Raw genomic sequence first — 14966 nt, forward strand, 5'->3', positions numbered from 1 at the left:
CGCTATAAATGCTTCACCCACGTACTACAAATCAGCCCGTCCTCCAAACAAAGATCCAAAAGTGATTCCATGCAGCCGCCAAACCCCCTGTTTATGAATGAAAAGCGGTTTACACACGACTCACAACTGATTTCGTTCGAACACTTCCGGAACAAGTGCTTCACTGACGAGTTTTGTTCGAACCACTTCGCTATAAATGCTTCACCCACGTACTACAAATGCAAATAATCGCCAACCAAAGCTAAACACCTAACCTAACCTATGCCTATATATGCACAATATGCTAATATATTATAATATTAATTTATATTTGAGAAAATTCTTGTTCTGAATGAACAGCATGTTAAAATTTATGAATGCGTCTGTGGAGTCGACCGCTGAATGTAATGGACTTGAGTCGAGGACGGGTTGTCGAACCACAACGCTGTAAATGCTTCACCCACGTACTACAAATATAAATAAACGGCAACGGAACCTAAACACCTAATCTAACCAGTGCCTAACTATGCACAATATGCTAATATATAATAATAATATTAATTTATATGTGAGAAAAGTTCTGTTGTGAATGATCATAATGTTAAAATTGATGAATGCGTCTTTGGGGTCGACTGCTGGATAGAATGGACATGGACGGTTGCTTCGTGGGACCGACCTCCAATATAAGGTAAGCTTCTATTATCTTTTATTTCCTTAGATTTCGTAGTAAAACAATTCAGGAGACCTATCAAAGACCCATTCACTGGTCGCTGGATATCATCACAAGTGTAGATCAGGATGACACGGGCTGTATAGCACAAACACAATAGTTAATTTGTAGGGTACATTTCTTGTTAACACAATATTGGATTATTTGATTGTTTCAAGCGTAGGTTAGACATGTATGTGAATGAGTTTCATTCTATTTAATAGGAGCAGCCTCGTATAGCCAAAAGGCTTTCTGTAATTTCATAAATACGTATGTTCTTAGGTTAAACATATATGTTATGTTCTTAAGAAAAGTGACAGGTTAAGTTACTGATAAATACAAAGAGGATATTGTAAATAAGTGTCGAATTTACAATTATTTGTTATTTGCCGGATATGCTGTTATTTGGTAGCATATCCGCGGGTGAATGAACCGATGTAGGTAATGCAGAGGGACACGGTTCGAGACCCATTCATCCCAGGTGAATTGGAATGGACACGTTGACCAGTTTAGTGGTTGGCAAGGAGTAGTTTGTTGAACAAATATTTACCTGGTGAAGTATTTACCAGGAGTCCTTAAAGAATCTAAACTTGAACTTGAATCTAATGCTTAACATAGTGAGCTCTTGTCTTACATATTTAGTAAACAATTTGAATCAACAGAATACAAGAATCGTGGAAGGTTGTGAATGTGGCGCCGCTTTATGGAAAGTAAGTATATTGTTTGTGTCAAATAATTGGTCAATTACCTTAACGTCCATTGTAAAGGGTATGTGACCTGACTCTCGCCACCTCACTGTGACTCACGATCATTGTGTGGGCGACCTCACTCACGGTTAAAAAGGATTACAGACAGTAACAGACCATTAAATCCAAACTGGGCTGTTTGTGGAAAGCTTTTGTGTTAAAAACAAGGTGAGTCGCGGACTTGAGAATTGCTTGTCTAGTGTATTTAATGTACCATACTGTATTGTCTCCTGGAAAGCTGTTCCGTATGGGTGCTGTACCACACTGTATTATATGTGCTGGTAAACTGTTCCGTATGCTCACAGCTAGTTTAAAGCCGTATTTAGCCGCATTAGAATGAAATGGTCTACTGGGAGATATGATTAGTACGGATCTTAAAATCAATGCATAAATGCAGATGTTGGGTTTTATTACTAGAAGCGTTAGCAGTAATTGGTGTAAAATTGCATTTTTCAGCTTTGTCATGCACGTGTTAGGCCCATATATATTATTCATTTCAGGTTTGGTCGCCATAGTATAGAATGGGCATAAATTTACTTGAACAGGTACACACAAGGATGACGAAGTTAATTCCAGTAAATTTAATCTGTTCTTGTGAAAATAGATTAAGGAATATTAAATGGGATTGAACTTGCAGGGGGTATTAAGGATGATTACGGATAAATGTAGCTTCGGCGATTAGACTGATTAAAGGCGAGGGAGCTAATGAATTAATCCATTCAGTACAAAAGATGGGAAGAAATGTACAAATGTAGTTTAACTTATAACAAGAGAGGATCTACGAGAAATCTAATTTATGTTACAAAATATGTCTTGCAAGAATGTGTTGGAGGGACCCAGAGACATTTGAAGACGTTACACGACCAAAGATCACATTCACTCCAAACATCTACCACCTACGGGGCTACTCTTGCCTGTACCACCTCTTGTGCCAGGCATGAGTACATAAACAGTTCCATATATAAATAATTTTTTTTTATATTTTTCAAATATGAAACCTATTGACTGTCATCGACAGTTTGTCATATTGTCATATGCTTATCAGTTTGTCATATTGACTGTCAGTATGACAAAACTGTCATATTGACAGTTTTCAAATATAAAAACATATTGACTGTCGTCAGTCAATCACCACCAGGGGAGAAACGTCACCAACAGGTGGCGAATATTCACATGCAAAGAAGAGTATGTTCGAGATGATGATGGTTGAAAGATGATTAGGGTGCGGCTGGTCATTGTATGTCAGGTCATGTTGTGGTAGGTCAGGGTGTGGCTGGTCGAGGTATAGCTGGGTGGGACAGGGTAGGGTGTGGCTGGGTGGGACAGGGTAGGGTGTGGCTGGGTGGGACAGGGTAGGGTGTGGCTGGGTGTGGCTGGGTAGGGTGGGGAAGGGTGGCATAGACCCCCATACCCATAACCGGGTATTGGGTCCTGATTTTGTTAACATTTTAAAGCTCATTTAACAGTTTACCGATTTCGTTTTTTTCGAAAGTGAAGAGCTTAACATTTTCTCAGCATTCACCATAAACCATTTGTCACATCAATGTACTAGGACTAAGTCTGTATACTTTTTTTGTTCACACTCTCTGTCGCTCTAAGGGTGTTGGACCTTTTGCTGCCTAGTTTAGGGTCGGCACAGTTGTATATTGTGCTGATTATGACACCATCGAGAGCAAATATAAAAACATAAGCCCTAACACTGAGCCTTGCGGCACTCCACTTGTCCCATCACGCCCGTGTGAGTTCTGAACACTCAGTGCCAGTTGTTTGCGCCCAGTTAGGAGTTTTCAGTCTCATTGCATATCTGTTCCATGCGATTTTATTTTCAAAAACCTTCTATGAGGAACTTTTTAGAAAATCTTCCGGAGTTTCAGACATATTATCTCAACTGCTTTGGTGTCATCATGTACATTAACGATCTGAACAAGAGGGGATCAGTTTGGTGGGAGTGGTCAGAGAGATTAGTGGGAAGTGAGACGGTTGATCGATGATTGAAAAAGATTAAGCCACCCAAGAGGTGGCACGGGCATGAATAGCCCGTAAGTGGTGGCCCTTTTGAGCCATTACCAGTATCAAGAGATGATACGGAGATCGGTGGAGGTGCGACTGTACCCTGCGTGACGGAAGATGTCTCCTGGCGTGAGACGGTTGGGAATAAGAAGGATATAAAATAGGGGTAAGGTGGGGGGGGGGGGGGGGGGGAGCAAACGGATATATAAACCGCGGTGCGAGGCGCAAATGGTTCATAACTAGTTGACCTGACCATGCCGGCCACCATGCCCACCCGCCTGGAGAGGTGTACCCTGGTGCTGCTGCTGCTGCTGGCGGTGGGAGCCGCTCTCGTTGACGCCAGACCTCCGGAGTACGACTACTCTCCTCAGTACCCACCTATATCGCCCTTCGATATTATACAAGGTGATTATAAGTGTTCCCATGTGATTTATAGTGTCTCCATGTGATTTATAGTGTCCCCATGTGATTTATAGTGTCCCCATGTGATTTATAGTGTCCCCATGTGATTTATAGTGTCCCCATGTGATTTATAGTGTCTCCGTGTGATTTATAGTGTCCCCGTGTGATTTATAGTGTCTCCATGTGATTTATAGTGTCTCCATGTGATTTATAGTGTCTCCATGTGATTTATAGTGTCTCCATGTGATTTATAGTGTCCATGTGATTTATAGTGTCTCCATGTGATTTATAGTGTCCCCATGTGATTTATAGTGTCCCCATGTGATTTATAGTGTCCCCATGTGATTAATAGTGTCCCCATGTGATTTATAGTGTCCCCATGTGACTTATAGTGTCCCCATGTGACTTATAGTGTCCCCATGTGACTTATAGTGTCCCCATGTGACTTATAGTGTCCCCAGGTGACTTATAGTGTCCCCAGGTGACTTATAGTGTCCCCAGGTGACTTATAGTGTCCCCAGGTGACTTATAGTGTCCCAGGTGACTTATAGTGTCCCCAGGTGACTTATAGTGTCCCCAGGTGACTTATAGTGTCCCCAGGTGACTTATAGTGTCCCCAGGTGACTTATAGTGTCCCCAGGTGACTTATAGTGTCCCCAGGTGACTTATAGTGTCCCCAGGTGACTTATAGTGTCCCCAGGTGGCTTATAGTGTCCCCAGGTGACTTATAGTGTCCCCAGGTGACTTATAGTGTCCCCAGGTGACTTATAGTGTCCCCAGGTGACTTATAGTGTCCCCAGGTGACTTATAGTGTCCCCAGGTGACTTATAGTGTCCCCAGGTGACTTATAGTGTCCCCAGGTGACTTATAGTGTCCCCAGGTGACTTATAGTGTCCCCAGGTGATTTAGTGTCCCCAGGTGATTTAGTGTCCCCAGGTGACTTATAGTGTCCCCAGGTGACTTATAGTGTCCCCAGGTGACTTATAGTGTCCCCAGGTGACTTATAGTGTCCCCAGGTGACTTATAGTGTCCCCAGGTGACTTATAGTGTCCCCAGGTGACTTACAGTGTCCCCAGGTGACTTACAGTGTCCCCAGGTGACTTACAGTGTCCCCAGGTGACTTACAGTGTCCCCAGGTGACTTACAGTGTCCCCAGGTGACTTACAGTGTCCCCAGGTGACTTACAGTGTCCCCAGGTGACTTACAGTGTCCCCATGTGATTTATAGTGTCCCTCTGTGATTTAAAATGTCCCTAGATGATTTACAGTGACCCCCAGATAATTTATGTGTCCCCCGGATGATTTATGGTGTCCCCGGGTGATTTATGGTGTCCCCGGGTGATTTATGGCGTCCCCGGGACGGTGCACGGTGTCCCCGGGACGGTGCACGGTGTCCCCGGGACGGTGCACGGTGTCCCCGGGACGGTGCACGGTGTCCCCGGGACGGTGCACGGTGTCCCCGGGACGGTGCACGGTGTCCCCGGGACGGTGCACGGTGTCCCCGCGACGGTGCACGGTGTCCCCGCGACGGTGCACGGTGTCCCCGCGACGGTGCACGGTGTCCCCGCGACGGTGCACGGTGTCCCCGCGACGGTGCACGGTGTCCCCGGGACGGTGCACGGTGTCCCCGCGACGGTGCACGGTGTCCTCGGGACGGTGCACGGTGTCCCCGGGACGGTGCACGGTGTCCCCGGGACGGTGCACGGTGTCCCCGGGACGGTGCACGGTGTCCCCGGGACGGTGCACGGTGTCCCCGGGACGGTGCACGGTGTCCCCGGGACGGTGCACGGTGTCCCCGGGACGGTGCACGGTGTCCCCGGGACGGTGCACGGTGTCCCCAGGACGGTGCACGGTGTCCCCGGGACGGTGCACGGTGTCCCCGGGTGATTGATGGTGTCCAAGGGACGGTGCACGGTGTCCCCGGGTGATTCATGGTGTCCCCGGGACGGTGCACGGTGTCCCCGGGACGGTGCACGGTGTCCCCGGGTGATTCATACCGTCCCGGGGACGGTGTACGGTGTCCCCGGGACGGTGCACGGTGTCCCCGGATGATTCATGGTGTCCCCGGGACGGTGCACGGTGTCTCCGGGTGATTCATAGCGTCCCGGGGACGGTGCACGGTGTCCCCGGGTGATTGATGGTGTCCCCGGGACGGTGCACGGTGTCCCCGGGTGATTGATGGTGTCCCCGGGACGGTGCACGGTGTCCCCGGGTGATTGATGGTGTCCCCGGGACGGTGCACGGTGTCCCCGGGTGATTGATGGTGTCCCCGGGACGGTGCACGGTGTCCCCGGGTGATTCATGGTGTCCCCGGGACGGTGCACGGTGTCCCCGGGTGATTCATGGTGTCCCCGGGACGGTGCACGGTGTCCCCGGGTGATTCTTGGTGTCCCCGGGACGGTGCACGGTGTCCCCGGGTGATTCATAGGGTCCCGGGGACGGTGTTCGGTGTCCCCGGGACGGTGCACGGTGTCCCCGGGTGATTCATGGTGTCCCCGGGACGGTGCACGGTGTCTCCGGGTGATTCATAGCGTCCCGGGGACGGTGTACGGTGTCCCCAGGACGGTGCACGGTGTCCCCGGGTGATTCATGGTGTCTCCGGGTGATTCATGGCGTCTCCGGGTGATTCATAGCGTCCCCGGGTGATTCATAGCGTCCTGGGTGATTCATAGCGTCCTGGGTGATTCATAGCGTCCCCGGGTGATTCATAGCGTCCCCGGGTGATTCATAGCGTCCCCGGGTGATTCATAGCGTCCCCGGGTGATTCATAGCGTCCCCGGGTGATTCATAGCGTCCCCGGGTGATTCATAGCGTCCCGGGGACACCGTACACCGTCCCCGGGAAGGTGCACGGTGTCCCCGGGTGATTCATGGTGTCTCCGGGTGATTCATGGCGTCCCCGGGTGATTCATGGCGTCCCCGGGTGATTCTTAGTGTCCCCGGGTGATTCATAGCGTCCCCGGGTGATTCATGGCGTCCCCGGGTGATTCATGGCGTCCCCGGGTGATTCATGGCGTCCCCGGGTGATTCATGGCGTCCCCGGGTGATTCATGGCGTCCCCGGGTGATTCATGGCGTCCCCGGGTGATTCATGGCGTCCCCGGGTGATTCATGGCGTCCCCGGGTGATTGATGGTGTCCCCGGGACGGTGCACGGTGTCCCCGGGTGATTGATGGTGTCCCCGGGACGGTGCACGGTGTCCCCGGGTGATTGATGGTGTCCCCGGGACGGTGCACGGTGTCCCCGGGTGATTCATGGTGTCCCCGGGACGGTGCACGGTGTCCCCGGGTGATTCATAGGGTCCCGGGGACGGTGTTCGGTGTCCCCGGGACGGTGCACGGTGTCCCCGGGTGATTCATGGTGTCCCCGGGACGGTGCACGGTGTCTCCGGGTGATTCATAGCGTCCCGGGGACGGTGTACGGTGTCCCCGGGACTGTGCACGGTGTCCCCGGGTGATTCATGGTGTCTCCGGGTGATTCATGGCGTCTCCGGGTGATTCATAGCGTCCCCGGGTGATTCATAGCGTCCTGGGTGATTCATAGCGTCCTGGGTGATTCATAGCGTCCCCGGGTGATTCATAGCGTCCCCGGGTGATTCATAGCGTCCCCGGGTGATTCATAGCGTCCCCGGGTGATTCATAGCGTCCCCGGGTGATTCATAGCGTCCCGGGGACGGTGTACGGTGTCCCCGGGAAGGTGCACGGTGTCCCCGGGTGATTCATGGTGTCTCCGGGTGATTCATGGCGTCCCCGGGTGATTCATGGCGTCCCCGGGTGATTCTTAGTGTCCCCGGGTGATTCATAGCGTCCCCGGGTGATTCATGGCGTCCCCAGGTGATTCATGGCGTCCCCGGGTGATTCATGGCGTCCCCGGGTGATTCATGGCGTCCCCGGGTGATTCATGGCGTCCCCGGGTGATTCATGGCGTCCCCGGGTGATTCATGGCGTCCCCGGGTGATTCATGGCGTCCCCGGGTGATTCATGGCGTCCCCGGGTGATTCATGGCGTCCCCGGGTGATTCATGGCGTCCCCGGGTGATTCATGGCGTCCCCGGGTGATTCATGGCGTCCCCGGGTGATTCATGGCGTCCCCGGGTGATTCATGGCGTCCCCGGGTGATTCATGGCGTCCCCGGGTGATTCATAGCGTCCCCGGGTGATTCATGGCGTCCCCGGGTGATTCATAGCGTCCCCGGGTGATTCATGGCGTCCCCGGGTGATTCATGGCGTCCCCGGGTGATTCATGGCGTCCCGGGGTGATTCATGGCGTCCCCGGGTGATTCATGGCGTCCCCGGGTGATTCATGGCGTCCCGGGTGATTCATAGCGTCCCCGGGTGATTCATGGCGTCCCCGGGTGATTCATGGCGTCCCCGGGTGATTCATGGCCTCCCCGGGTGATTCATGGCGTCCCCGGGTGATTCATGGCGTCCCCGGGTGATTCATGGCGCCCCCGGGTGATTCATGGCGTCCCCGGGTGATTCATGGCGTCCCCGGGTGATTCATGGCGTCCCCGGGTGATTCATGGCGCCCCCGGGTGATTCATGGCGTCCCCGGGTGATTCATGGCGTCCCCGGGTGATTCATAGCGTCCCCGGGTGATTCATAGCGTCCCGGGGACGGTGTACGGTGTCCCCGGGAAGGTGCACGGTGTCCCGGGTATCCCGCAGATTTTCTTAATTCGTTTAGTGTATATTTTTTGTTTATATATGTGTGAATTTACAAGCATCCATATAATATACATCACCATACTGACTGTGGGTATATTCATCTCCTCAGATGGCAGTAGTTACCAGCCCAGCATCCCTGCCAACTACCCTGCACATGGTTACCCCTCAAGATACCCCTCAAGATATCCCTCAGGATATCCCTCAGGATACCCCTCAGGATACCCCTCAGGATACCCCTCAGGATACCCCTCAGGATACCCCTCAGGATACCCTTCAGGATACCCCTCAGGTTACCCCTCTGGTTATTCTCACCGTTCCAGGAATTACCAAAACCCGACGGCTGTCTTCCCAGGATCTCAAGGATACAAACACTCTTCTTGGAAAAGCCCATCCCGCATCATACACGATTTCTTGAAGACATTATAGGGTCGTCGAGGGGGCATTCGATCCCGCGATCGTCGTCGCCCATAAATAAATAACATCTTGAGGAAACCTTTGCAGCAAGATCCCATAGGGCCCTGCGAATGCTATAGGCTGGGCAGGCTTCAGATGCCAACACTGGCTCGCGTGACTTGGCGCTGCGGAAATTCCCTGATGATGATCCTGGCATAATGTTTCCACCCGACTGCCGGACACCACATCAGGATGAATCTACCTTGGGTGGAGTCCTTACAGGATACATCTATAATTACTGTTGTTTGTGTTTCATAATTGGATGTCTTTGGTATTGTCTGTTGTTGCAAGCAATAACTTAATTTTTATGTTCAGTTTATGTTATAATTCTAATTTATTGACTGTCATCTTGTCTTTAATAAAGTTGTTAAATCTCTGATAATGTTTTATAGCTACTTGTGTCATGAATGTAGGAAATAAAACCCAGTTATGAGTGGGGGATGGCTGGGACATTAGGGGGAGGGAGGGGGGTGGAAGGGGCGGGTGGGAGTGCTTGAGGCATGTGGGAGTATTCTTCATTCCTTGTCCCAGTTAGTAAATTTTAAATCTATCGATTGATTGCAATGTCTATTATCTGTGTTGATATATATCAGAATCTCGACCATTTATCGTAACAACTTAAAGTAACAATTTGCAATAATGGCGGGACTAAACAAGTGTTCAGCAGTCTAAATCAAGCTTATGTTTGATATAGAAACATTTAGCTTAGAATTTGAAAGATAGTATATAGTGGAAAAACAAAGTGTAGTTTACCATTATAGGTGTGACATAAACACTGGTATACACAGTGTACTCACTGCCGTCAGTGTACAACTGTACTCTGCAGGGTACTACTTTCATACCCGGGTGCAGAGTAGAGGACGAGCAGACTGTAGTGGGAAGCGAGCCTAACCTACCGTTGCAGGCGATGAGTCACAATAACGTGGATCAAGTATGATGACCAGACCACACACTACAATATATATACATATATCAACTCATCTGGGGATTATATACTGTGGGCGGGGTTTTCGTCCAGAGAATCGAGGCTCTTGGGCCACCAGCTGTGGGAGCGGGGCGTCTCATCTTGGAGTAATCTTTCAAACATAATCTTTCTCCTTAGCGCCTTATTTTGTACTGCTTGCAATTTCTGCATGTTAGTTTTCTTTATGGTGTGTAGTGGTACTGGGGGATATTCTAGATGCGGCCGCAGAGGGGCCCATACAGCTATAGCCCTGATCTACGAGCATATAGCCAACGCAGTGTCGAAAAAAGATCAGTGTAATATAGTGCTTAGGGACGTCTCGAAAGCCTTCGACAAAGTGTGGCACACAGGCCTAAAATATAAGATATCTGAACTAGGGCTTCCTGAGAGATTTACTGCTACTCTCTGCAGCTTTATAGACAATAGAACTGCTAGGCTTAATATCGGCAGCTACTTGGGTGACGTAATAGAACTGAAAAGTGGAGTACCACAAGGAAGCTGCCTCTCCCCCACTCTATTCAACATATATACAGCTGACCTACCCCAACCCCAACATGGAGAATACATCACATACGCTGATGATGTTACCCAAATAATATGCCAACCGGGCCCATCAAAGCCGCTACTAGCCGACAAGACCAAGGCAGCAATTGAGCTCATAAACAACTTTGAGAAGCAATGGAAAATTAGCACCAACAAACAAAAGTTCCAAATAATACACATTACGAAAAGAAACCCGGACCCCATCATCCTTGATAACCAGCCGATCCAATATGCGGAGGTAGGCAGAATACTGGGACTTATGATAAATAGAACAGGGATACAAATTCATGTAAGGGACCGACTAAACAAAGCCAAAGCAGCATTAGGAAAACTGAGAAGATTCCGAAGCCTCAGTACTAACATTCAGATCCACCTATATAAGGCTCTAGTTCGGCCGCATCTAGAATATCCCCCAGTACCACTACACACCATAAAGAAAACTAACATGCAGAAATTGCAAGCAGTACAAAATAAGGCATTAAGGAGAACAGCAAAACACCCTCCACCATATGATCAGACAATCCAGGAGCTCCACGAACTCCTGGACATACAGCCACTAAACATCAGACTGCAGCACCAAGCCTCCAGGGTGTGGAACACCATCGAAATGTTAAGAGGACCCAATGTTTGAAAGATTACCCCAAGATGAGACGCCCCGCTCCCACAGCTGGTGGCCCAAGAGCCTCGATTCTCTGGACGAAAACCCCGCCCCACAGTATATAATCCCCAGATGAGTTATATATGTATATATAGGAACAGTTCATATATGTGTATGTATGAACAACTCGATAAACAATATGTATGACAACTCGATAAATAATAATAATAAAATAAAGAGCCTTAAACAGAATAACATGTGTGGAAGCATCGGAGTGTGTATATATGAATGCTACACAGTATTCATCTATGGACATCCATATATGGTGAAACACATGTGAAGAACCTCTCACACACTCACAGCTCCCTGACAAGAGGGAGCCAGCTTAGTTTAGCTGCCAACACCCACACATCGTGTCAGCAAGGCGGACAGCCCGCCTGCTGTCATAACTCTCACTGTATTTCCCACTTCTATACTTCCCTTCACCTATGCCTCTCCTTCCTCTTTACTCAAAAAAAAAAAAAAAAAAAAAAAAAAAAACTAGAATGTGAAGGGACGACGACGTTTCGGTCCATCCTGGACCATTCTCAAGTCGATTGTGATGAGGAAGTAGAGACAGGCAATAAATAGGCACGAGAGATGAGGACCTACCTAATAACCTACCGTTGTTGGAGTCACCGAGGCTGAGCGTGTTTGCAACGAAACACGTCAGAAAAATATATAAATAAACGTGAAATATATGCAATCTCTGTAAAAAGTAATAACCCTAAGAGCGTATCCCTGACCCCTCGGCTACAGTGTGACCTCACAGCTGTATGACCCGAGTGACCTCTGGGTCAGGTATCTCGCATGGTCATTGCCTGTAAACCGATGACAATCAGTGAGGAGAGAGATAATGTATGAGAGAAGTCAAACCATGCAACACTACATGTATGTGAGTCAAAACACCCATTTCACTTATGGTAAAAGGAGAAATGCTTGGAGTGACTCTGTGTACATGCGGCTCAGGCTTGGGTACAAATATTACTGGGAATATGGGATAGATGTTCATGGTAATGACACGAAGTGTAAACTATGTGGTATGTTAAGGTCTCACACCCTTGCCCATTATATTCTTGATTGTCCGTTGATTAATGTATATAGAAACACTGAGATAAGGACTGTTCCTGAACAAATAGCCTGGATGTGTCACAACGGAAAGGTTGATGATATTCTTGAGAGATATAAGAATTTTGCACCAAGATTGTAATATTTTGTTGAATTATCTGCAGGTGTCTTGCAAATTGTCTATACAGTATACCTAGGTCATAAAAAGTATTTGTGTGTACGTCTGATACCATACTACTTGTGAAGGAGGAAATGTATATGTTTACCTCTCAGAATGTTTGGTAATATGTTTATTGTTTGTGATGTGTGGCTATGTATATATTAACACGTTGTACTGAATGGGGTGAGAATAGCTTGAGCTACCTCATCCCTTTGTGTGTATTTTACCTCAATAAACTTATTTCAATTTCAATTTCAATTTCAATCAGTGACCATATAATTATTAGATATTTGCATATTATTTAACTAGGAGGGTACCCGGCTGCACCCGGGTCTCTTCTTTGCTCTTTTCACCCTTTTCTCTTCCCCCCACTCTTCACCCCATCCTCCCCTCACACACAATTAAACCTTGGGCTGCAACACAGTGACGAAGCACCAGCCGCCCCATCATTGATTTAGAATGCTCGCAGGTGCTTAACGATCTACTAACTGTCGCAATAACTGCTGAAATTACCCCTCAATGACCATCGTAAACATTGCACCCAACACAGTAGCTGGTTAGCACCTATTAACATGATATAAAGCACCACCCATATCCCACCCACCCAACACCAACCCCCCCCATATCCCACGCACCCAACACCAACCCCCAAACCCCCCCCCCCATATCCATATCCCACCCAATTTCCAATTACCCCCAAAACCAACTAATCTGTTATACTCAAATTGTATGTCGGTTGAGACATAACCACTCACAGGCGAGTAGGCCTCTGACGTCATGCCAGACAGAGGAGCACCAGCCGTGCTTGCAGCAGATCTCAGTATTTTGTCACAGACTCAGAGTAGGTTGGACCTCGGCTGGCCAGTTATACACCTTGTTGTCTTAATCAATAAAACTACAGCAGTGCCTACTGTGTATAACATTCAACCCAACAAGGCAACGAATAAATCCACAACCCAACCCGCCTCTCAACCCTAGCCCTCGACTCCTTTCATCCCTCAAAACCACCCATCCTCAACACCCATCATAGTCCGTCCTCCAAACAAAGACCCAAAAGTGATTCTACGCACCCGCCAACCTCCTGTTTATGAATGAAAAACTGTTTATACCCAACCCCTCCTCGACTCGAGTCCATTACAGCCATCGGTCGACCCCACAGACGCATTCATCAATTTTAACATGCTGTTCATTCAAAACGGGAATTTTCTCAAATATATATTAATATTTTAATATATTAGCATATTGTGCATTTATAGGCATAGATTAGGTTAGGTTAGGTGTTTAGGTTCTGTTGGCGATTATTTGTATTTGTAGTACGTGGGTAAAGCATTTATAGCGTTGTGATTCGAACAAAATTCGTCAGTGAAACACTTGTTCCGGATATGTTCGAACGTCAGCAGTTGTGAGTCGTGTGTAAACCCCTTTCCATTCATAAATAGGGGGTTTGGCGGGTGCATGGAATCACTTTTGGATCTTTGTTTGGAGGACGGGCTGGTATTTGTAGTACGTGGGTGAAGCATTTACAGCGTTGTGGTTCAAACAAAATTTGTTGGTAAAGCACTTTACACGTCAGTAAAGTTCCGGAAGTGTTGGAACTTCATCAATTGTGAGTCGTTTGTATACCGTTTTTCATTCATAAACAGAGGGTGTGGAATGAATCACTTTTGGGTCTTTGTTTGGAGGACGGGCTGTTTACACACGACTCACAACTGATTTCGTTCGAACACTTCCGGAACATATGCTTCACTGACGACTTTTGTTGGAACCACAACGCTATAAATGCTTCACCCCAGCCCGTCCTCCAAACAAAGATCCAAAAGCGATTCCATGCACCCGCCAACTCCCCTGTTTATGAATGAAAAGCGGTTTACACACGACTCACAACTGCTGACATTCGAACACTTCCGGAACAAGTGCTTCACTGACGAATTTTGTTCGAATCACAACGCTATAAATGCTTCACCCACGTACTACAAATACAAATAATCGCCAACAGAACCTAAACACCTAACCTAACCCATGCCTATATATGCACAATATGCCAATACATTATAATATTAATTTATATTTGAGAAAATTTCCGTTTGAATGAGCAGCATGTACAAATTTATGAATGTGTTTGTGGGGTCGACCGCTGGAAGAATGGACTTTAGAGTTGAGGACGGGTTGACTATCAACCCATAAAACCATACTTCTCAACCGTACCCTACGCTCTCTTTACCCCCCCCCCCCTCCTCTTCAAGCTCGGTCACTCTGGATTCACTCCAACAAGCAACAACAACAAAAGTACAGTGGGAATTACTTGTGACTAATTATTATCATAACAGGTTCAATAATTGTAGCTAGCCAGAGTAGGGAAAGAGTCTACGGTGTAGCGTGCTGTAGGGGTGAGCTACATGGGTCAGTGTAGCGTGCTGTAGGGGGAGCTACATGGGTCAGTGTAGCGTGCTGTAGGGGGAGCTACATGGGTCAGTGTAGCGTGCTGTAGGGGTGAGCTACATGGGTCAGTGTAACGTGCTGTAGGGGTGAGCTACATGGGTCAGTGTAGCGTGCTGTAGGGGGGAGCTACATGGGTCAGTGTAGCGTGCTGTAGGGGGAGCTACATGGGTCAGTGTAGCGTGCTGTAGGGGGAGC

At 48.4% G+C, this 14966-nt stretch overlaps 1 long non-coding RNA gene across 1 annotated transcript; it reads left to right on the forward strand.

Annotated features, from left to right (window-relative positions):
- Positions 1 to 554: 554 nt before the first annotated feature.
- On the forward strand, positions 555 to 9336 carry LOC138363165 (uncharacterized). Its single transcript, XR_011228032.1, has 3 exons — positions 555 to 667; positions 1351 to 1398; positions 8617 to 9336. It is a non-coding gene; the product is annotated as an uncharacterized lncRNA (long non-coding RNA).
- Positions 9337 to 14966: the final 5630 nt, after the last annotated feature.

This window comes from Procambarus clarkii, chromosome 10, assembly GCF_040958095.1.
Source record: "Procambarus clarkii isolate CNS0578487 chromosome 10, FALCON_Pclarkii_2.0, whole genome shotgun sequence".
NCBI classification, from domain to species: Eukaryota; Metazoa; Arthropoda; class Malacostraca; order Decapoda; family Cambaridae; genus Procambarus; species Procambarus clarkii.